The sequence below is a fragment of the Cimex lectularius genome, unplaced genomic scaffold (assembly GCF_000648675.2).
Source record: "Cimex lectularius strain Harlan isolate CLEC.00 unplaced genomic scaffold, Clec_2.1 scaffold160, whole genome shotgun sequence".
NCBI classification, from domain to species: Eukaryota; Metazoa; Arthropoda; class Insecta; order Hemiptera; family Cimicidae; genus Cimex; species Cimex lectularius.
In genome coordinates, this window is record NW_019392776.1 from 1,489,193 (window position 1) to 1,513,881 (window position 24,689).

General features: G+C 36.4%; 1 protein-coding gene, 1 long non-coding RNA gene and 1 pseudogene across 14 annotated transcripts in view; 1 reads left to right on the plus strand and 2 right to left on the minus strand.

Annotated features, from left to right (window-relative positions):
- LOC106671252 overlaps window positions 1-4,976 on the minus strand; it is a 32,561-nt pseudogene extending 27,585 nt beyond the window's left edge.
- LOC106671441 (plasma membrane calcium-transporting ATPase 3) overlaps window positions 1-24,026 on the minus strand; it is a 118,758-nt gene extending 94,732 nt beyond the window's left edge. For 8 of the 13 annotated variants that reach the window (XR_002910437.1, XM_024227625.1, XM_024227627.1 and 5 more), the window contains exons 1-2: window positions 23,930-24,025; window positions 21,167-21,247 (exon numbers count right to left, since the gene is read on the minus strand). The gene's annotated coding sequence lies outside the window, so the exon portion shown is untranslated. Of the gene's footprint in view, window positions 1-12,804; window positions 13,112-21,166; window positions 21,248-23,929 lie in introns of those variants that run through there. The other 5 variants (XM_024227622.1, XM_024227624.1, XM_024227621.1 and 2 more) reach the window with 2 other exon arrangements.
- LOC112127182 lies at window positions 16,670-22,262 on the plus strand. Its single transcript, XR_002910438.1, has 3 exons — window positions 16,670-18,028; window positions 18,643-19,264; window positions 21,392-22,262. It is a non-coding gene; the product is annotated as an uncharacterized LOC112127182 (long non-coding RNA).
- Window positions 24,027-24,689: the final 663 nt, after the last annotated feature.

A 24,689-nucleotide genomic window follows, 5' to 3' on the forward strand; every position in this document is an offset into this window, starting at 1 on the left:
ATCTGGACAGAATTGTGTGGTTCAACTAAGCGTTCTAACCAACAAAGAATCCAGTAGTTCCAATTTAAAATCCTTCGAACGATTGATTAAGCTCCCTACTTTGTATCGTGTCTTATTATCCACACCGACTTTCAGATCCCATTAGTCCCATTAGAAGTCGGTACAGACAATAATGACCTCTAAATATCCTTACTAGAAATAGTGTGGGGCCGTGTCCAGGCTTGTAAAATAAGATTCAATATGTTCAACGAGTTGATCTCTAGCTTTATTATAACACATAATAACATTTAAAAAAATTACACGGATGGGTTAGTAAATTGCTAAATTGACAATCCGTTCATTGCGGCCCGATAGATGGCGATGGGTGGAAAACCAAGTTCGCTCATCGACGTTCTATTATTATCGATCGAGGGAATGCATTGTCGCCGAGTATCAAGCAGGAAGGAGGAATCAAAACGGGGTCAAATCAGCCTTCTGAGCACAGAAAGTAAGTGAATTTCACGGCCCTCCTTTCTCGCAACGGGAAAGAAATCCCATCGGAAATCGATAGCACATCAATGTAGGACGAATTTTACATTAGATGTAACTAACTGCTTCTTAGTCTAATCCAAGTATATAGTTTAACAAAAGAGCTCTGCCTATGGGAAGAGAAATGACAGAGGATAACGTTAAATTGAATTGTAACGAAGAATAAACGAAGAACGACTTACGGCCTGCTGAGAGAATATCTGACCTGGTTTTTTTGTTTTTTTAATTGGCCTTATGATCTTTGCATATTAGCCATGACGAATCTCTTATATATGCTGTTCAAATTGGGGGTTATCGGGAAAAAAGGGCCAGAGGCGACGGTGGGAATCGAACCCACGACCGCGGCGTGAGAGTCTCTCATGCTAGCCACTCGGCTACCGCGGTCCCCAAACCGGGGGGGGGGTTTTGTTTTGGTTTTGGTTAAAGAGCTATGTATTCCACGTACAAGGCAAGTGGTCGACATTGGGTAAGGCCGACGGCCCGAAGAGCTTGATCCCGCTACAGAAGTCTTTTTGATCTTTTCAATCCAATTATAGGTTATGACTGTAGTTCGTCTTGCATATCCTCCTCCAGACATTGGCTGCTTGTTGCCGTTGCAGCCATGATATTGTTAGGTTATTACCAAGTTCTGGGCGTATTAACCGACTATTTTAGACGTCCAATTTGACGTGCTAATTGCTTGGCTGTCTAATTGTATATCTATTTTAAGGTTTTCTATGGCACAAGCGCTAGTGCCTGAATGAGCTGGATTGTTCATATTTTGGGCCTGCCCAGAATATAACTGACGCGGTTTTGGTTTTGGAGCCAATTGGATACCATATACAAGGCAAAAAAACGATGCCTGCAGCGTGATCAAGCCGCATCCATGGGCAAATCTATCATCTCACTAAAACTGAACAGATATATGATTCCCCGTGATTTCTTTTTTCTAGTATATTACAACTTAAAATTCCCTATGGAACCAGCAGTAATCTGTATTTCATATTGAAAGCCCGAGATTTATCTCTCTAATGAGTTTAATGCATCCTGATTAATAGAGAAATGCTTAAAACTTAGTAGTTTGGTCGTTTCTCAAGGGTAAAACAATAAAAATATTATCAAATAGCCGGAAGATCTCTAAGCCTCGGATCAATTCAAGCTGGTTTTGAACTGCTTACCCTAAAAACTGAGATCTACAATTAGCCTGACGTTCGGATAAGTACCAGGTCCTGAGGGAATTTCAGGTTTCAAAGCTGTAGGCACACTAACTAAAAAGGTAGCTACAAATTAATTTTGTCGCATAAATGATAAGATAAAAGAACTGAAACATCCGGTCAATAAAGAGCACAACAAAAGGCGAGCAAAATTACAACTAAGCAGTAAAAAAAATCCAAACCCAATGGTATAAAGAGGAAGTACACTATAGAAACTAAATAAAAACCCTATATAAGGCATATTTACAGGACATGCTACAGTAACCACTTAATAAAACATGATATTATTAACAGATGACCAAAATTAACAATGTCTAGAGGAGAAAGAAACATATCGTGCAACTTCCCCTTCAATTAATAGAAAAAGGCTATTGTTCGCGCCGTTTACGACCGTTTTTAGTGACGTTTTTCGCCCTTAAAATCTCATTTGCTCCCCCTATAAGGTTATCAGGATAGAGATTACTAAGTTGAGCACCTTTATTTTACTGGAATCGTACACCTGAGAAGCTGTCCAGGTGCGAGGGCAAATTCGCCGATATTCAGAACTAAATCTGTGCTTGTAACTCGTGCTTGGAGGAGGATGAGCGGGCTCACACGGTTCAGAGTGAATTTAACTTTATGGATTTGGTAGTCAACATCAATGCAATTAAAATTAAGTGGCATAACGAATGCTTTCGATCTATCGCCCCCACATCCAATGTTGCTCCCATTGATTCTGCCGCCTCAAGCTCTCGGCTTTTACTACCCAACATTTTTTTACCCACTTTGGACGGCACTTGAATAGCTGGTCCGAATTCAACTTACTGGTACACGATGACAATTCGATTACTCCTGCAAGAAAATTTCAACAGTTAAAAGTTATTGAAAGGAGAGGTTCTAGCCACTATTTCAGGCTTCCAACTCTCCCCAGAAAATTATACCTTAGCCTATCAGGCGTTTTTTCGCAACAGCACAGGTCATGTCAACCTCGAGGCGTCGGTGTATATTTTGAAATAAAAAAAAGCCTATTTGTAAGTATGTCCCCTTACCACCCACCTTTATTTGGCGTTAAATGCCATGCATCCAAACACTCACTAAATAACTTCTTTGTATCTGTCTAATATCAATCCCATGACTATCACAAAAGTTAGATGAATTTATTAATTTTCACCAGACTTCAGTGAATGCCATTAAGGCGCTCGATACTAGTGTGGTTAGTAGTTCACCATAGTGGTTTCTTAATTTTCTACTTAGCCTTTAGGAATCACGAAGAATTCCTTTCAGAATAAACACCCTTCCGAAACTCTTCCTAAATATAAAGAATTGTTAGAGTTTGTCACTCAACATTTTAAGGTCACTGAAATTGTCTGACTCATCACTTACCCCTCCACCTTACAATGCCATGCATAAGAACCATGACTCCGAAACGCTCTACTGGTTAATTCTGCTTGCTACGTAAAAACCCCTCAACGGCTTCCCAACACTGATGTCAGAAAATTGAACTGAGCGAACGTTTTACTTAAGTCAACCTCTGAGAGAATTTCCTGGACAACCTCCTTTGCTTCCCCGTTCGAAACATTTTTCTTGTCCACAGTGCCGTAGATTCAACTTACAGATAAATTGTCCTGCATATTTAAAATTGACTGTAGACGAAAAATATCGATACCTATGAGGAAACAAACGTTGTTTTAATTGTCTAGGCCTCCATCTACGTCTGAACTGCAATACAAAGACTTCATGTACACTTTGTAAAGTAGCCGAGATCGCAGTTTGCACTTCTCGCATCCTCAGTTGAAGTAAAACGCGTCCATGTCTCCTACTAGCTCTGTAATCGGCTATCTTGATCAAAGACTGTCCAAATTGTCTGCACGTTTTAGTGTGCACCGTCCAAGCCTTTACTTGGGATTTTGCTAGATTTTACTGCCGACTCATGCCGTTATTGACCCCCGGCTCCCAGATATCTGTTATCAGCCACTCTACGGCACAAAGATTAAAGTTAACATTGAATCCTGTTTCCACGACCATATTCGGCATTGGCCAAAAACGATCAAAACCCATTGGGATGGTGAATGCCGTCTCCAATCCAAATCCCTTCGTAAACTCTCGTTTAGGCAATAATTTTGCCTACAATCTCTACTCAGCTTCCATCGGCTCCTGCCGATGTCGAAATACTCGAGCGATTCAAACAAATTTTCATATTTCAGCACCTGTTGATTTCTTTCTCGGTTCCGAGGTTTATACTTCCGTTTTAGCTCAGGGCGATGACGTGCAACATGAACATGTGGCAACATACGAAAGTTTTGGGGATCGGAGAAGGTAGCTTATTTGTTGAGAACCATTTTGTAAAGACTCATTCCCGCGATGAAAATGGTAAATCTATTGTTGCCCTTCCTTTTAAATCGGGATGCGCCCTACTAGGGAGGGACCTTTCTCGTCGTTTAGCCGTCTCGAGCAGCGATTGAAACGAACACCCGAAAAGTCTGCTTCCTGCTGCGCTTCAATGATGAAGTACAGCTCAGACACTTGTCACCTGCCTCCTTCCGTTCTGATAACTTTATACCGCATAATGTGATCATGAAGGAATCCAGTTCAAAAAACGAAGACCAGGCCACCGCCATTTTTCTCCTGCACCGAGGATTTGGATTCCTTGCCTGAATTTAAGAATACCAAAGTATGTCTGAAAATCTGAAATTCCTCTTCATTTCGGTGATTGCATCGATTTTTGACACGGGCTTTGAAGTTGACAATTGTAGAGGCCTGCGAAAATCCACCTCTCGCTCTGGTCCTCTGCCTCCTGATGAACTCGAAGCTTTCTCGTTGTCTTCAATCTAGACAATCAAACAGCATCATTTTTACTCATCTGAAATTCAAGTTTTAAAAATTCTCCGCCTTTCAAAAGCCTAATTTCCCTTTCTTATGTCCTTGGTTTCCGCAGGGTGGGCGGTAGGCTCGACCAATCTTCTTTGTATCCTCGTGCCAGGCATCCTCTATTGCTTCCGAAAGACTCACATTTGTCAAAATTACTGTGTTCATTTTATCCTGTTTCATCATTATATTACGGACATAAGACAGTTAAACTTTAACACGTGAGAGCTTTTGAATCCTGTTCCTCCGCGGTCTGTATATAAGGGCAGTGCTTTATATGCTGCAGATTTAGAGCGTCCTATTCCCAACTCTTGTCATGGCTTCTGGTATTACAGATGCTTTGCATCCTGGGCCCAACAATGTCTCTCGTGTGGCGACTGGTGGGACAGCCTCCGGCTGGTGGTCGGGCATGTGCCGCTGCCCCACACATCCTAGTAATTGAAAAGTCTTATTAATTAACTTCAATTTTAATTCCTTTTGTTTGTTTGTTTTTCCAGCTTTCTGTTTACTTTTTTAACGCTTTACTTTGATTTTGTTGTGTTTGGCTGTTTTTGAATAGAAGAAATTATGTCTAATTTGGTGGGCGGTATGTTCACGCCGCTTACGCGATGTTTTTTAGTGACGTTTGCCTACTTAACATCTTATTTACTCCCCCTCAGTCCCACTCGGTTTTTCGTTCCCTTTGTTCTATGAAGTTTTTAGCAACCATTTTGCCTCCGCGTGTAATAAAACATTATTCGTTTTGCTGCTGAATTGCTTCCAACATATATGTACCATTACCTCCTTTTCCTTGCTTCCAATTGCTATCTTGTTATTTGCATCCTTTTACTTTTTTAAACTCTTGCCATGCTTCTTTTAGATATTTCGATTTGGATATTTGCGACCGGCGCTCGTATGGTATAGGACGTACGAAAGCCATTTCTGAGCAATGGAAACCTCGACATAACACCCCTGAGAACTATTGTGAACATTATTAAAGGAATGGAAAATCCCTAATCTCGGACAGAATAGTCAAAAATTTAAATGCTAAATGCTAAAAAAACTATTCAACGTTTCATTTTTTTAACTCAAGTTTAAAGTCGTTTATATTCATTTCTGGGTGCGATGTCTCAACTGGCATACAAATAAGCTCGTAAATTAGAAACTGTTATCTTATTCCTACGACTGAGACACCGCTTAACAATGAACAGTTAATACCTAAAATTTCATCTAAGTTCTACTTTTATTGAACCTTTTCAATTGTCTACAACAATTGTTAACCTTGTCGTGAAGAATACTGTTCAGGAATGTGGAACAGGCAATCGAGTCTGGCACCTGGGCTCTGGATCAGGGTATGGTCTTGAAGAAGAAGGCAAATTCAGTTGTTACTGCCAAGCTTTCGACCTATTTTAAGGTCATCATCAGGGCAAAACAATCTTATGTCTACAGACTGACATATTTAAGCTTTTACAGGCGATCTCAAATTTCCTTGGCAATGTTGGGACAGATTATGACCTTAAAATAGGTCGAAAGCTTGTCATTAACAACTGAATTTGCCTTCTTCTTCAACACCAGACCTAAATCCAAAGTGTTCGTGAGTGACAAAATGGTCATTATTTCTAACACTGAACGACAGTACTTTGCCATTCTATCTTCCAAATACGGACCGACAGACACACCTGTATTCCGCTAAAGAGTAGTTCAAAAAAACACCATTAAACTCAAAACACCACTCTCATATCATTACCTTCCACTTCTATTAGAACCTCATCTCTAGAACGTCATCCGCTACCCTTCACCAAAAAAGGGGTTAGTTGAACTATCAAACTTATTGAATGCTGCAATCAGACTGACTGGAAATTCGCAGAAAACCTCCAACAAGGTCAACCCATATAAATCGCTACTATCGATAATTACTAAACTTTTCGAAAAGGTATTACCAAAAAGAAAATTAAGCAAACCTTTTCCGTCATATTAACATTTTTACTTTCAAATTAACACTTTTTAATTTCAAATTAACCTTTTCTAACTTCAATTAAATCATTTTTAACTTCAAATAAACTTTTTAACTTCAAATTAACCTTTTTAACGTCAAAATAACATCTTTTAATCGTCAAATAACCTTTTTACCTTCAAATTAACCTTTTTAACTTCAAATCAACGCTTTTTCCTTCAAATTAACTTTTTTAACTTCACATTAAACTTTTTAAACAGTCAAATAACCTTTTTAACTTCACATTAACCTTTTTTAACTTCAAATCAACGATTTTTCCTTCAAATTAACTTTTTTAACTTCACATTAAACTTTTTACACAGTCAAATAACCTTTTTAACTTCACATTAACCTTTTTTTAAACTTCAAATCAACGCTTTTTAACTTCAAATTAACCGTTTTAACTTCACATTAACCTTTTTTTAACTTCAAATCAACGCTTTTTATCTTCAAATTAACCGTTTTAACTTCACATTAAACTTTTTTAACCGTCAAATAACCTTTTTAACTTCACATTAAACTTTTTAAACAGTCAAATAACCTTTGTAACTTCACATTAACCTTTTTTTAACTTCAAATCAACGCTTTTTAACTTCAAATTAACCGTTTTAACTTCACATTAATAACCTTTTTAACTTCACATTAAACTTTTTAAACAGTCAAATAACCTTTGTAACTTCACATTAACCTTTTTTTAACTTCAAATCAACGCTTTTTAACTTCAAATTAACCGTTTTAACTTCACATTAAACATTTTTAACCGTCAAATAACCTTTTTAACTTAACGTTAACCTTTTTTTAAACTTCAAATCAACGATTTTTAACTTCAAATCAACCTTTTTCATGTTCAAATTAACATTTTTTAGTAAAACGAAGTATATCTTCACTAAGAGCTCTCTGTGGCCATTTCATTTATCGCCGAGAATCGAATCCTGATTACACATTTGAAAATGGCAAAAAGGGAGGAAACTTCGAAAGGTTGTAGGTTGAGGTGGGAAGTTAGTGTCCGAGTGAATCGAAGTCACGATAGCTCAAGTGATAGAGCAGCGGCGTATTTAGCCGAAGGTCGTGGGTTCGAATCCCGCTCGTGACTCTGACTTTTTCATTTCAACCAATACCTTACATAAGATTAATTAACTGAAAGAAGTTATTTGGTCAATCGGACCACGAAATATAATGAATTTAAATGTTTAAAGTTACTATAAATAACGACAATAAATACTCAACAATATTATAAAATGCAAAAACAATAAATTGCAAATATAAAATCAATAACTTTAAAATTACAATATAAAGTCTTTTGTGTAAACGAGTAAAACTAATTTATAAATATAACAAATATTATGTATGGTCACAATAAATCAAATTCTAATTATAAGTACCCCAAAAATATAGTCAATGGTGACCAAAATTGTGAAGTTCAGAAAAATCTGTCGACACTAACCTTCATTGTATCTGATCATGTTAATGTATAATTAACACGATAATCAGGTTCAAAAACGTACTTTTTAACACCTGTGAATTACCATGTTAATTGAGTACATAGAATACTTAATGGACTGGGTTTGCCCAATGCGTTCAAACGGTTTGACAGATATGGTAAAGAAATTTCATTCAAGGTGTCTGGAGCTTGTAGAACCTTTGGGGGCCGAGACAAGACCATAACAGCATTGTAACTCGCCTTGACATCGATAAAAGAAAGTATTTGAACAATAACAATAGGTCGATTTCGTTTCATTTATCAAGCAAACCAGACGTATAGATATTGTAAATTTATAAGGTTCAAAATAAAACTAAACTATCGAAGGTTGGTGGGGTTTCAAGGAGAAACAATTCACAGTAATAAACTATATAACTAGGGTGAATTATTTAGTCTTAAACGAAATCTGACAGGGGGTTTATTTGGGGAAACCAGGATGATCGGAAACTCCCAAACTACAAATAAATATTAAATTATCTACCAATAGTAATTATTCAGCTGAGTCTACGCTATAGTATTAGTTCACTGCTTATAACGTTTACGCGACACTAATGATTGGCTATCCTTACCCTACCTAAACCTTACCTAACCTAACCAAATCCATTGCATATCTATGTAACGACTGGTTTCCCTAACCCAACCTAATATAACACAAGTATTACATATTGCTTATGATTGACTATCCTGACCCTAAGTCTACATAACCTTACCATTACCCGTTCCTAAACCTATCCCAACTCAACATAATCAATTACATATTGCTAATGATTGGCTTTAATAACCGTAACACTACCTAACATAACCTCACCCGTAGCCCTTACCAAACATAACAAATCTTAATATAACCTAACCCAATCTGTCGCGAAGAAACGTTGTATATCCAGCCCGAAATCGTATCCATATATTGTTAGAAGGTATAACAAATAAACACAGAGGTAGAAAACCTCCACCTGAATAGGTGGATAGAGAAGAGTATTTCTGTCTAATAGAACTCTCCAGCTCAAAGTTATTCGAGTTAAGTAGGGTTTTTCGAATTGTGTTACTCTATTGTGTTCTTTGCCAGCATTTTGAATCTACGTGTGTATTGAAATATTGGAAAAAATTCTCAAAATAGAAGCTTAAAGAACGAACGACAAAAAAAAATGCGTGATGTGAAAAAGAAAAATCGCATGGTGAATATCAATCCCATGTGATTGATATGCTCTTATTGTTTTTATGATCGGTGAACAAGGGAAATGCATTATAAAAAAAAACACCTATTGTACAGTGTTCACCCTGGGGAACAGATCAAGCCAAACAAGAAGCCCATTGTTCTCATGTTATTTTTACACAAAAAGAACGCATAAAATATGTGCAGTCTGTCAGCCTTTAAGATAAGAAAAGGTAAGTGACCAATGCTTAAATACTCAACGCACTGTTGGCACAACATTGCAATTTGACCAGCAAAGAGGCGGCGACAGGTACGTACATTTTAATCAAAATTGTTTTTGGTGATACTAGGTCGAAAAATATTAGAATCCAGTACGAGCGTCTTAAGTTATTATTTATCAATGAATTTGTTTTTTTCACTTAGGGTAAGAAAATATCATGCAGGATTGTATTCAATGAAATTGGATATGTAAAAAGTTGCAAAAACCAACGGATGCTTCCAGTAAATTAAGCTCAAAAAAATTGTTATAAAAAACAATTTGAATTTATTTTAAGAACTCTTTAAAGCTCTTAAATACAAATATTCATAGAAAACCAAAAATAGACTTTTTTGGCTGAATCTCGTTTGGGATGAATATATTTCTCAAATGTGCAGTGTTTCACATAAAAAATTTATAACTACTCTAGCTTTCATCCACATTCAACGGTATAGCAACTGGAAAAATGGCAAAAAGGAGGGAAAAATCAAAAGGTGGGGTTGAGATGGGAAGTTAGTGTCTGAGTGGATCGAGGTCAAGGAAGCTCAAATGGTCGAGCAGCGGCGTATCTAGCCGAAGGTCGTGGGTTCGAATCCCGCTCGTGACACTGACTTTTTATCTCCACTAAAAACCTTAATTAATTGAAAGATATTAATTTGTCAAGCGGACCACGAAAACTAGTGAATTTGGAGGTATAGCAACTGATGGAAAGTTGAACAATTCTTGTTTCAGGCTGTATAAATTGCTTTTGGGTTTGATGTTAAAATAAGTAAGAAAAATAAGGATGCGAACAACTAAAACCCTTCAAATATGGCTTTATTTACGGAGGCCGATTTTATGCGGTTACCTGTGGCTTAATGTGTTCTAAAACCTTGAATTTCCTGTAGATCGGAGTTGTATTTTCAAAGTTATAATCATTTTAGTAATTTTTAGGAAATCAAAATATTATTTTATGATTTTTACCAAAATTTGTATTCAGCGGTTTTTTGTGTACAGAAAATGAATATGAACTTTTTTGTTTTTTGATAAAAAAAATATTTAAACACATTTTTCTAACAAACAAACAGAAAGCAGGCAGTTACAAAACTAAAAGACGCTTTCAGTAAAGTAGGCCAAAAACATTTTTATTTTTAAAAAATCGGAATCGTTTTAAGCATCTTTTAAAGCTCTTAAGTACGATTTTCCAAAAGAATTAAAAATACATTTTTTGGATCGATTAAGGTCGGGGTTAAAAGCCCCAAAGGACAACTCTCTCGACAGCAAATAAAAGAATATAAAGACAAATACACTTCCCACCCAATTCAACGCACTGACGGCACTTGGACAAAAACCGACGCGGAGAAAGCTCAATTCCTGGCACAACACCTCTCCACGTATCACCTCACCTTGACATCCAAGATCTACTTGATTGATAAAATTAAGAAGAATTAAATAACCTCTTTTCATTCTCACTCCCTCCTAAGGCTTTTACTCCCAAAGAGCTCAGGTCATAATTAACCTTCCTAAAAATAAAAGTGCTGGTTATGATCTAACAACCTTCATCAACTTCCCAAAAAAGCAATAGAATCTATTACAACCTTCTACAATGCTGTCCTTAGAACCACTTACTTTCCTCTTCTTTGCAAATTCTACGTACGTATAATACTTAAACCTAAAAAAACCTACTCACATCGCCTCTTTATACGTTCTATCCGCCTTCTCCCAAAAACTTGAAAAACTTCTCATCGAACCCTTAAATATTAACCCCAAATCAATTCGGATTCCGTTCCATTCGACTATTCAGCAAGCCCATTATGCTGTATATATCGTATATCGCAACCTCACATGAGCTTGAACAATACTGCTCTGGTGTTTGTTTCCCTTGACATATCCCAGACCTCTGATCGAGTATGGCACGACGACTTGTGGAAGCAAAGGGCATCATTTACATACTACCATATCTTCAAATCCTTTCTAACAAACCGATGCTTCCAAGTAACTCAAGGCACCTCTTCCTCTAATTTACAGTCCGACATCTTAACCTTCATAGGCCGATGACACGGCAATCCTCTCCCCAAATATCGATCCTAATTCTACCCGCAATCTCAAATCCCACCTTCGTATGATTGAACCCTGGCGTCGACAGCGGAGAATCAAGGTAAACAATCAAAAATCTAAATACATAGTTTTCACTCTTAATCGTAAAACAATCCCTCCTATCCATTTATACGGCAGCCCAATTCCTCCAGCGAATAGGAAACGATATCTTGACCTTTACTTGGGCAAAAGGACTTTTACTTGGGCACACACGACTAAAACGAATTGCTTGTAGCCTTGGATATAAAATGCTGAAGAGCCTACTTGACAAAAGAACTAAACTGCCATTACTAAACAAAAAACGATTATACACTACCCTAATTGCCCCAATTTGGACCTACGGACTAGAACTATACGGGACAGCAAAGAATTCAATCCTTACAATTCAAAATCTTTCGAACAATAGTTGATAATCCATTCTCCGTCACCAATAACCATGACCATTATCCACCACTATCCACTCCGAACTCAACATACCTTACGTCCCAATCCTGGCCCAGTTCTTGTACAATAAATTCCACTCCAAACTTAATTCACAACCTGACCAGCTGAACCCTTCCTTCCAACCCTCAAAGAAGGCTGAAGCGCAGGTGGCCTCGCGACCATCTGATTTTGTAACTTTGGCAACTCTAGGGACTATTGCTGAGTTCACGCCTTAATGGTCAATATAGACGACTTTCACTGTTTGGTGGCCGTTCAAATCAATCGTGCCAGACATTTTCAGCGCAGCATACAAGATTGCGTATGGGCATCTGTATATGGATATCATTGTAAATAACATTGGGCACTCTCGACACGACACGCAAGAATGGCACAATTACACCGAAGACAAACACTTTGAGCCCTGAAGATGAATTCAATAAAGATCGAAACGTTGGCACGATAAAGAAAATGTTTTTCTGAAACCTACATCACACCAAGACCGCATCTCACGATTTCTAAATAAATAGTAAATAAAATAATTTTTGCTTGTTGCATTTTGTATACAGTTGTAAAGTGCATAAATTGAAAAGCTCGGACACGAGTCTAATATCTTTAGATCTAGTGTCAACATAAAAAGTTTCATTAAAATCTGTAAACCCTCGTCCGTAGGGGTTGGTAAGTTGGACGGGTTAGTTTTTCATTGAGCGATTAAAACTGGGATATTAATATTTATTATAATGCTGCTGATTTTAATTTTAATTTAATGTACATTTTTTCATTAAGAGAGTAACTTTTTATCTTTTCATACAAAAGTTCAACGAACGTTTATCAATCAGTCTAGCTTTTGATTAGGCTCAGAAGTTGAACTATGTTTGTACTTACGTGGCCATGGTAGAGTGACGGTTTTCCATTAAGCTGCGAACAAATTCGTGGGCGGTGTTCGAAATGAAAGTAGTTTAAAAGAATTACACGTGGCTTCAATTTAAAAGCGGCCGAAAGTTAAAAAAAAAGCGTTTTGTACCCCTTTTTAAATTGGACGGGGAAATGGTAGAAACGGGACGGTAAATCGCCGGGGAGTGCCGCCCTCGAACAGGCTCACTTTATAAAAATGCGACACCGAGTTTTACAACATTGTAAATTAAAAGGGCATTATCTACGCGTTCCTCGTGATTACGTTTAACAATAAATGACGTCAAATTGGGCAAACACCTACTGTCTACTTTTATACACTCGTGTTGAATAAATATACACAGTTGAAACCAATATATCATTTCAATTGGGGCCCTCTTATCGCTTTGTAATCGTATTTTTCAACAACAATGGCAGTTTCGTGTTGTGGGGAATTTGCAGCGTCCGGTTTTCTTCCGCCACTCCGTTCCACTATTTAAACTCTTAAAATAAACGATTCAAAAAAAGAATTCAGCAAAAAAATAAATACTTTTACAACTTCGAATTAGTCATTAATAGAAAGTTAATTATAAATATTGAGATTGATTCTTTAAAAAAAAAAGGTGGATATAGTGAGAACAGGCTGGCAGGAAGATCAGAGATCTAATTCGCTCACTTTCCTTTTATTGGTAGTAAAGCAAAACAACTCTACCAACAAACCGGTATAAATATTTTAGATTAAAGCAAACGTCGTGATCGTCGGACATACAGTATTGAGATGAACCTCAAAAATCATTTAAGCGGGAACACACTTACCCGACGCAAATCCAAAGTCCATTTTTCCATAAGATTGTCACCCCCGTGCACATCTGCCCGATGCCACGCAACGCTCCCCTGCTCTACGCTACGCGATCCCCACTGTCCAGATTTTCGTCGGGTACCATCGAGTACAGTCAAAAACAAAAGAACCGGACACTCCTATTTTTAGTTCAAAATACATGTATTATTGTCGTTATATTAATTATAACATACTTAGTTTAATATAAACCAAATTAACTGAGATCAAAAATTCATTAGTTTTTATTTGAAAAAAACTTAATTTTAATGGTTTGGTAGAAAATTAATCAAAACACCGAAATACCATTTTTTGATACAATGAATTTAACTAACAATTTATTATACGGTTTTACTCCTAAAATTTAACTAACAATTTATTTCATGGTTTTGCTCATAAAATTACACCGTTTTTGTCGAGTAGCGTCAGAATAAGACACTCATATTTTTTGTAGTTTATTTCAAACTATGTATGTATAATTTTGTCGTTATATTAATTAGAAAATTCTTATTTTAATGTAAACTAAATTAAACGAGATCAAAAATTCATGAGTTTTTATAAAAATTATTTAATTGTGATGATCAGGAAGACAATTTATGAAAACACCGGAATAACTTTATTTAAAACAATCAAGTTTAACAAACAATTTATTAGATGGTTGTGCTCATAAAAGTTAACTAACAATTTATTATACGGTTTTACTCCTAAAATTTAACTAACAATTTATTTCATGGTTTTGCTCATAAAATTACACCGTTTTTGTCGAGTAGCGTCAGAATAAGACACTCATATTTTTTGTAGTTTATTTCAAACTATGTATGTATAATTTTGTCGTTATATTAATTAGAAAATTCTTATTTTAATGTAAACTAAATTAAACGAGATCAAAAATTCATGAGTTTTTATAAAAATTATTTAATTGTGATGATCAGGAAGACAATTTATGAAAACACCGGAATAACTTTATTTAAAACAATCAAGTTTAACAAACAATTTATTAGATGGTTGTGCTCATAAAAGTTAACTAACAATTTATTACAAGATTTTGCTCAAAATAATGGATGAAGAACAAAAGAAGCGTTGCGATTGTGATACTGATTTTTGATACACGCTGCGTGACTGTACGTGGCGTGCGCTTGACGTCGCATAGATGTACACACCCACCAAAACGTGTCAAGGCGTCGGGTAGAATTGGTAGCGTAGCATCGGGTAAGTGTGTTCCCCACATCATCCAATACGACGCACACACGGCCGGGCAAAAACGAGGAGAAATCACACGGACACATCACCTTTCCTCAGTGTCCACCGAAGAACACCTCAAATATCACTCCAGGACACGAAGGAATTTTGAGTAATGAATAAGCAGACAAACTGCGAGACAATATATCGGCCTAGAATTTATAATTGAGATAACAAGACCAAATAGACGCCTCCGTATCAGAATATGTCCACAAAAAATAAAATAAGAAGTGGACAAACTCTAGAGTTGGACATAGCGAGCTTATTAAAAAAGAACTCTCACCAAAACTGTATATTTTTAATATAAAAGCATGGATATGTATAATGATTATTTGAAGATCGTGAGGTGCGGTCTGTTGTGACGTAGGTTTTAGGAAAACATTATCGAGCCAACGTTTCGAGGTTTATTGAGATCATCTTCAGAGTTCAAAGTGTTTGTTTTCTGCGTAATTGTGTCATTCTTGTTTGCCGTGTTAAGAGTGTCCCGCCAGGCAAGCTTTCTTTTAGTACGCTGAGGTTATTATATATCAGTGCAATTTTGTAACGTAGGATACGAATATATTAGGTAGGCTCATATTAATTAGAGTTTAAAACGTAACAAAAACCAAAAAATATTTTTGTTGGAAATAAAACCAATTCGGATGTATCTTAAGCACCCTTTAAAGCCCTTAAATAGGAATAGAAGAATACTTCATAAGAATAAAAAAAATTAACATTTCTTTTATGGACGTATAGCTTTTTTCCGGAGAAATTAACCATTTTTTAACTTCAAATGAACCAATTATAATTTCAAATGAACCCCTTCTTTAAAACATTACAAACAACTCGGATATTGTATGAAATGTAGGTAGCCACCAAAGCAAAATTCCTGTATATATAAAGTGGGAGGTTTATGGATCGAAAAACAGTTGAGGTCATCGCCTGCGCGTGTTTTCTTTCTTTTTCTGTCTTTCACGCGTATTTTAGTTTAAACTGCGGCCATTTGAGCGTCATGATCTCGTTATTGACTCTCAGCTTATCTGTAGACTATGTCGATATGCTAAAACGGTGCCTCTCATTTGCAACTCAGGTTGTCAACTACAGAATAGACATTACCAGAAACATAGAAGTCAGGATCACATCCACTCCCCCAGAGTAGTCGATATTCCTCGGGGCGGGGCTAAATAACCCATTCCATTCACGCTAATAAATTACATTATTCAATTAAACTAACATAAACACAACACCCGATACAAACATACAAGTCTGGTCACATCCACTCCCCCAGAGTAGTCGATATTCCTCGGGGCGGGGCTAAACAACCCATTCCATTCACGCTAATAAATGACATTCATTCAATTAAACTAACATAAACATAACACCCGATACAAACATACAAGTCTGGTCACATCCACTCCCCTAGAGTAGTCGATATTCCTCGGGGCGGGTTAAATAACCCTTTCCTTTCGCGCTAATAAATTACATTCATTCTACTAAATTAACAAAAATATTGGGCTCTACCCTATGAAAATTAAAATTTCTAAAGAACCGTACGAACATTAATTACATTTAAAATGAAAAATTATATAAAATAAAATATAAAAATAAAGGATTATTGTTTTAACTTAAAAATCATGAGAGATTGTAGTTTTTAAGAGCCCAATTATTTTACATTTGAAAAAATCTCAAATCAAAACAAGAATGATTTGTTTCTACACTAAAGTGGCTCTTGTTTTCGGATGAGTCTGTTTGATTTTTTTGCTTTAGATCTTCTGACAACCAAGAAAAAGTTTTTTCACTCAGGTGAAGCTATGCAGGTGGTGGTGTTATGGTATGGGCAGGCAGTTCTATGGTCGGTCGCGAAAACATCTTCATCGAGGCTTCCCTAACGGCTGCCCGATACATTAAAGTTGTGATATCATAAGAAGTTGTTCCTTTTATGCCACCAATTAGCGAGGTTTTGTTTTTAATCAAGATATTCATGCTAGGATCGTTGGAACTTGGATATCTATCTTTTCTTTGTTGGTTTTTCAGTAAAGCTTCATTCTAACGTTCTGGTGGTTTGATTTTTTTAAGGTAGATCATTTTTAAGTTTCGAATTTGTTTGAGCGATGGTTTTAAGTTATGCAGACAAAAGAGAAATCGCGGTTATTTGAAGAGAGGGAGTAAGATTATCAAGGGTATTGGTAGGAGGTTGCGAACAAGAATTCCTGTCCCGCCATGGGCTATTCCATCGGGATAGTTAGTCGTGCAATTTGAGTAGCCTGGGATGTAAAATCGCGATCTGTCAGTAAAATGAGTTTCTGGTATCGTATGGCTAGTCCGTTGGCGTTTCATAGGAGCAGAGTAAGAGAGTTGTTGAGTGAGGGCCATTTAAGAAGAGAGTTTGGGAAGGAGACTATTTACAACTGTAGTTAATTTGAGCAATAGTGGTGCTGTTTTGCATGACTTATGTGGGAGTAATGGGAACAGGACAGGAGACTGAAGGCTGAGTGAACCTCGCGACTAACCGTGCAAATGGTACGTTATTATTGAAAAGAGATGATCTAGTGTAAGACGGATCATTGCTGTTGAGGTGTCTGCAAAGTTCTCCCTCGAATGGAAATCTTTATACTGGATACATCCTTTATAGTTGGCCGGATGCTGTCCATTACACAGTGCGGTAGTTTGCTTCCTGCAGTCTTGAGTGGAGTGATCACCAGCACATTTAACACACTTTGGTTTGTGATGGCAATATCCTCTTCAATGGCCGTATTCTTGACATCTTCGCACTGTCCTATCAGACACTGTTTAGAGAGTTGTTGAGTGAGAGCCATTTAAGAAGAGAGTTTGGGAAGGAGACTATTTACAACTGTAGTTAATTTGAGAAATAGTGGTGTTGTTTTGCATGACTTATGTGGGAGCAGTGGGAACAGTGAACACTCTTCGAGCTTAACTCAGTAACAGAAGGTCTCAATATCGAAAATGTTTTTATTGTTTGGTTTCGGCTCCAGGTCCACGACGAACAGTGGTCATGTCTGTTTTGTGATCGAGTGTTTCACTGGCGATACGTTCCTTAAAGAATGAATTATTTCCATTAATTCTTCTATAATGCCATTGAGTGGCACACTTTGGTGAAAGTTGCGAATGGCCACTCTGTATGGCTTGTCGTCTTGCAGTTCGAAGGTACGGTAATCAGCATTATATTCTTTATTGTATTTCATTATACTTCTGTATCTCTCTACTGTTTCCACTACAAGGTTAAATCGCGAGCTTTTGTGAAGGTTTCCCTACAAATATAGAATCCTCCATCGCAGAATGGATCCAACCAAAACAAAAGGAAAAATGGATAAACTCTAGCGGCGCTAGACATAGTAAACGAATGATGAAACAACCCTCACCGAGACTGGCAAAAACACTGCTACAATTGGAGAGGGTCAAACTCAGAGGAGTGGTAGGACTACTAACCGGTCACTGGTATCTGAGAAAACATCTACACAACATGGGTATATACAGCGATGACCCCATTTGCAGATTATATAATGAGGAGGAGGAACCAGCCACTCATATCATCTTCGAATGCGAAGCAACAGCTCAATGGAGGTTTAACCTAACGTACGGAAAAAACTTAGCGAATTGCAGCAGCAACAGCCAAAGACCTGATACTTCTAAGAAGAAGGATTGAGTCTATTGACTGAACTGAGGAACTAGGAAGGTACAATAAGCCAGAAGGCTGCAGTGCCTGTGGAATACAAACCCCGCTTCCTAGCATCCTTTCCACCATACCATACCATACCAAGGTACGGTAATCAGCATTATATTCTTTATTGTAATGAAGGTTTCCCTACAAGCCGTAAAAGGGCACCAGGGAAAATAGCATATTACTTAACATTATTTACATACAGGTGGTTGATTATGTGTGGCTACTTTTGTTGCAGGTGGTGTCTCCATTTTAATTTGGCAATGATAAAGGGCCAAACGGATTATTGGTTAATATTCCCTGGAGAGCAATAACTACCGAACATTGAGATGAGGTCCTTGAGTACTACCAGCTGATACTTTAAATGTCGATAGTCTGGCTGGTGTAACGGTTGATGGTATTGAGAAGTAGCTTCCTGAATATTTCTTTTTGCTTCTTCTTTTACTTCTTTTTTCTTGGAAAAAATTGTCCATTTCTGAAGTTCTTTTTGGTGCGTTTACCGAGGATGTCGATGACTAGTGTAGTGTCGGCTCCAATATCTACATTTTGGTTAATTTTTTGTTTTGTTTTTGTTCAAGAGAATCGTCCCTCAGTGCAATCGTGCAAAATGAAAAATAATAAATGATGAGTAACAAATAAGTATAGTTTTGCACAATATAAGGTGCTTAACAAAGGTCGATCGGCACGAAGAAACCCGAGGATGAACTCTGCTCGAAAACGCCGTAAGCTCTGGAACTTCATTCGTTTTTGAACTTTATTTTTTGATTTTTTTAGCAATAATAGGCACGTACAACTTTTCTGGGCGCTGAATATATTTCGAATACAATATTTTATTCATTGTTTACGTAGAACATTTTTAGTAAAATTGAGTTTTATTTTGTTATATAATTTTTTAGTTAGCTATAGCTTACATTTGTCTTTAAAAATATCCAACAAATAACAAAAAATAAAAATTATAACGATTGGAAGTACTTACTATAACAAAATAAAGTGACTACTTTTTTGCCTTCCAGTGTATATTTAATTTTAAATGATTTTTACTTTACCTTTAATTAATTTTCATACGGTGTGATATTTCTCCATCACCCTTTATACATTCAATATAATAAATACATTCACTCTCAATATACACAGAAGGAAAGACTAAACGAAATATCTACCAAGTGCACAATAAAACAGCATTGTTATCACCAAAGGTCTGAACTGGGGATCCAAAGACTCATCGAGTCTAAGCACAAATCTCATATCGGGTGCCATTCCTACTCGCTCTCTATAAGGAGCCCATCTATATTACGAATTTGTATAAAAGTAATTGGGCTCTAAACTATAAAAATAAAGGATTTTCTTACAGATTTTTAAATAAATGTAAAATGGGCTCTTGTCTAAAATATCATAAGAAAATTGATTGCAATTAAAATTAAAACTTATATAAAATAAAAACAAATAAATCGTTCTATTAATTAGAGAATTGTTTAAAATATAAAATAATTGGTCTACAAAATAATTCATTTTTATTTTTAAAAAATCTCGAATTAATATAAGCATCATTTATTTTTTATTTAATATTATATACCTTAAATGTAAATAATTTTCGCACGATCATATAAGAGCCCAATTACTTTTTTTACATGCTTATATTTTCTTCTTTAAAGAAAGGGTTAATTTCAAATTAAAAAGCGCTTTGACGGAAAAGGCTCAGGGTTGTTTTTTGGATGTCCAGTGTTCCAATAAAAAAATCCAAATTCAACGTTATTAAAACTGTTGTAAAGCAGCTACATTTCATGTTTCAGGTTATGTGAACAAGGTTTGGATTTTAGTTTATTATAAGTGAGAAAAAACTTCAAACATTTTACTTTCTATTTCGAATTCATAATTATTTACTAAGGCGAACTTTGCGTGTTTGAAAGTTTTGAAAAGTTCCGCTAAGTTTCCTGTGGATTTGTGAAGTATTTTTAAAGTTATTACACCTTTAGTGATTTTCGACAAAAAACCGATGGTGAAAATTCGAGAAAATATATTATTTTTGATTTTCCTAACCGTTTGTATTCATTTAGGGGTTTTTGGGGGGTGCAGAAGACGATTATGAAGTTGGTTTTTGCTAAACAAAATATTTTTACTTATTTTTGTCAGTCATGGTATCGTAGAAATGGAAATAAATAATTTGCGGTCTAGCGCCTTAACAACGGTTAAATTAAATAGCAAAAAATCCAATCCCATTTAATACAATACTTTATCTGATTTTATATTAAGTAGCGTAAAAATTACGTGATTAATTAATTAATCAATTACGTGCCATTTAATTTCAAGACTGTGGCATTAGTTATAAAATGAAAATTTTCTTATAGACCAAGGCACACACATTCCTTAGTATTATATTTCATACATTGAAATGAACATCTTAAAAAAATAAATAAATCAAAATAAATATGTGTTGGTAAAAAAAATTATGCACAAGATTTAAATTTTAAGGAAACATAAAAAAATACATGTAAATGACAACAACAATAATAACATCGGTTACAAAAGACATCCATCCGTTCCTAAGCATGCGTTTACGTGTTAAAAAAAAATATAACTATAAACAACCGTGCATTTTATATTAAGGTATAATATAATTTACTCACACTAGGCAAGCCGCAATGATTTGTGACTTTGATACTCTATTTTCACCTCCTCCCCCTGGACGGAATATGCCCATTAACAGACTGAAAGAAAAAAACTTTTTCAATCCCTTCCATCAAAAGTTGTAATGCAAATAAGATGATTAAACAAAAGCAAAGTAGTTTCTGAATATTAAAATACATATACAATTCCAATAAAATTTGTTGAAACCTGTTTTTTTTTTTTAGATATGTCGGACGTAAAATTGCGTTCGAGGCACTAAGACCATTAAGACCCGAGTCATCCCGACCAGAAGGAATAAAAGGCACCGGCGTTTGAAACTATAAAAACGAAATGTATTTGTCCATTTCCCATTTTATGGGTGCACAATTAGCTAAGAGGCCTTCTGAAGAACACGTCTCCAAGTTTACCCGAATGGCTTTCTTCTAAAACCGCACTCTTCATTCAATGTCAGTCTCACGAGCAAACACTGGGATGTAGCAAAGTGGAAGACGAAAGTAACCCTTCCCCTAAATGTACATCAGCCCGTTAATGGAGGGATTTAGTGGAGCCAGACCAATCTTCACTGATGGACTAATTTTGTTATCGATATATAAAAACATAATAGGCTTATTTTGATGAACACGGAGCAAAAGTTTCTTGCGTACCCACACGATGATCTATGACCTGACAAACTCTCCCAACAAGTTTCCTGCCTACTCGGTCTACAACGCTCTCCAATTCCTGCAGCCAATAAGATCTTTTGGTCAATACTGGACCAAATACACGAAAAACACGCGATTTAGACGAACTGGATGGAATTTCAGGCCCAAAATGCTGAAAAGACCGTTTGACTGAAGTTTTAACTGAACGCCTTGTTCTTCTTCCATTAGTTCTCATTGAGTCAGCGTTTCCCAGGATAACATTCTTGCTGCCTTACTTTATCCGAGAAGGAACAGAATAGAATTATTACATGTAGAGAATTTAGTGTAAAGAAGGCACGTCGACATTCCGCATGACCTATGTGCAGCTTTGGAACAGGTCGTTGATCACATATCTCAAAGTCATGAATATTTTTCACTTATATAGATATTTGTTATTACATGTTATTTGAATTGATGTATTGGATCTTCTTGAGGTCATTTTATTTGTTAGAATGTATTTATTAGCGCGAAAGGAAGGACCAGAGCCCCGACCCTCGAGGAGCATCGTCCCTCCGGGGCAGTATGAATGAAGTCTGGTTTGTGAGTGTAATGTATTAGCGTGAATGAAGGAGCTTCTTCCTCAATTACCCATTCGAGTATTCTGGGACATTGTGAACGTAATTTATTAGCGTGAATGGAGAGTTTTCTTTTTCAATTACACAGAAGAATATCGAGTACTTTGGGACATGTGAATTCAATTTATTAGCGTGAATGGAAAGACTTCTACCCCGATTATCCAACGAAATATCGAATAATCTAGAACAGTGTGGATGAAATCTGGTGTGTGAATGTTATTTATTTGCGCGAATGGACCCCCTTCTTCCTCAATTATCCAGAGGAATATCGAGAATACTGGGGCACTGTGAATGTAATTTATTAGCGTGAATGGAAGAGCTTTTTCCTCATTTACCGACAGGAAGATCGAATACTCTGGAGTAGTGTGCATGTTATTTATTAGCGCGAATGGTTCACCTTCTTCCTTCCCAAATTACCAAGAGGAATGAGGAGTACTTTTGGGCTGTCCGAATGGTGGTGGAATGTTATGTGTTGTGTTGGAACTGGTGCTTGAATGTTAATTATTTGCGAGAAAGGAGGGATTTCTTACCCAATTAGCCAGAGGAATATCGAGAACTCTGGAGCAATATGAATAGTAATTACACCACCATGAAATATACTACCTTAACATTCAATGCCTTATAGTCATAAATGTTAATCTTCTTATGGGTCAATACATTTTTAAAGTTCAAAGGAACGTTTTCAATGACACCTGGAGTGAAGAGTCCTGTTGGTAATTAATTTAAATCAGATCAAAACCTGTTTAAAAGTCACAACGCGAATCGACGGTCAATAGATTTGACAAAATTCTTATCATTTGTGTCAAGAAAGTGAAAAATGGTGGGTTTAATTTGAAAATAAAACGGAAAAACCACAAAAACCGCACTGATCTTTTTTTTCTGTACCCGGTTTAAATTTGTTTAAAATGTCTCAAGCAAAATTGGAAGAAAAATGCTTTACATAATGACTATTTTTGTATTGTGATGTAAGGTAATTTTTGTGACCTGACGTTGGCCATTGTGTAAGAGATTGATGGCCCATTTTTTTTAATATGGGGATTCTATCATGTGTGATAATCGTTAAGAGATTTTTATTTTCTTTTACTATTTAAAAAGATTTAGGAGCTAATTTTACAGCATAGATATAAGAAATACCCCAAGGGTATTGTGTACTGTCCAAGTATGTTATTTCTATTTGGTCATTTGTATTCTTTTTAACAAACGTCGCTCGATCGCTAATATTATGAAAACAAACACGGGTGATATAACGGATTAGGAATGTACCAGAGAAAATAAATAACAGGGTTCGGCGTTCTTTTCCTCTATTGAGACCGTACAACAGATAATCTTACTAGGATAAGCAAAACCGTAAGATCGAGCAGCTCCGGACCGAAATAGTCAACAGATTTCTCCTGAGGTCAGTAAAAAAGAGTGGATTTAGAATTTTGTATTAGTAGTTTGGATGGATGAGAAAAAGCGAAACGGTGCGACTGTTGTGTCAAAGCGGTGTTATGAAATGTGTACTCACACAATTGAGTGAGGTCGAAGCACGTGCGAAGCCCACGCCGGACTCGGGTCGGGACGACTACTCAGACGGAAATTACTCGGAGGTATGCAGCCGTGCGTGGATGCCGGCCAAGTTTCGCGGACGACAAAAGCAACGGACGTAGGATTACGCACGTAAGTATTATTAGACGTACACGTCACATTGACTCACCGGCGTATTTATTGCGGGCTGAAAAACCGTCACTTTAAACTAAAAAGTCGAGGGCCGACGTCAAATGACATCGTTTCTCCGATCCCTCAAATTGAGCTGCGCCTCTGGTTATTCTACCTAAAGATTTCAAAATGAACCGGCAAGTATCACAGATGACACAAGGGTTAGAGTCGAGGAAAGATAAAAAACGCACGAAATAATAAAGGTGCGTTCGATGTCGCAATGACTAGTCAGTCATACATACTTCCTCATCATCCTGTTCAGCCTATTCTCCGTTATTCCATTAATATTTCCGTCATAAGTGTCACGGATGTGCAAAAAAACATTTTTTTGACTTATTATTATTTTTTTCAAACAGGAACTAGGACGCCTGAACAAGTTTTAATCATCGGTCAGGCGTTTCTGTGCGTATTTTTGCGTCAAATTAACTCTATTTAACTTCAAATTAACCCTATTTTAATTTCAAATGAATCCTTTCTTTAAAGTGATAAGAAACCCAAGATATTGTGTAAAATGTGTATGTAAATTAAAATTCCTGTTTATTGCAATTTCTTTTAAATATAGATTAATT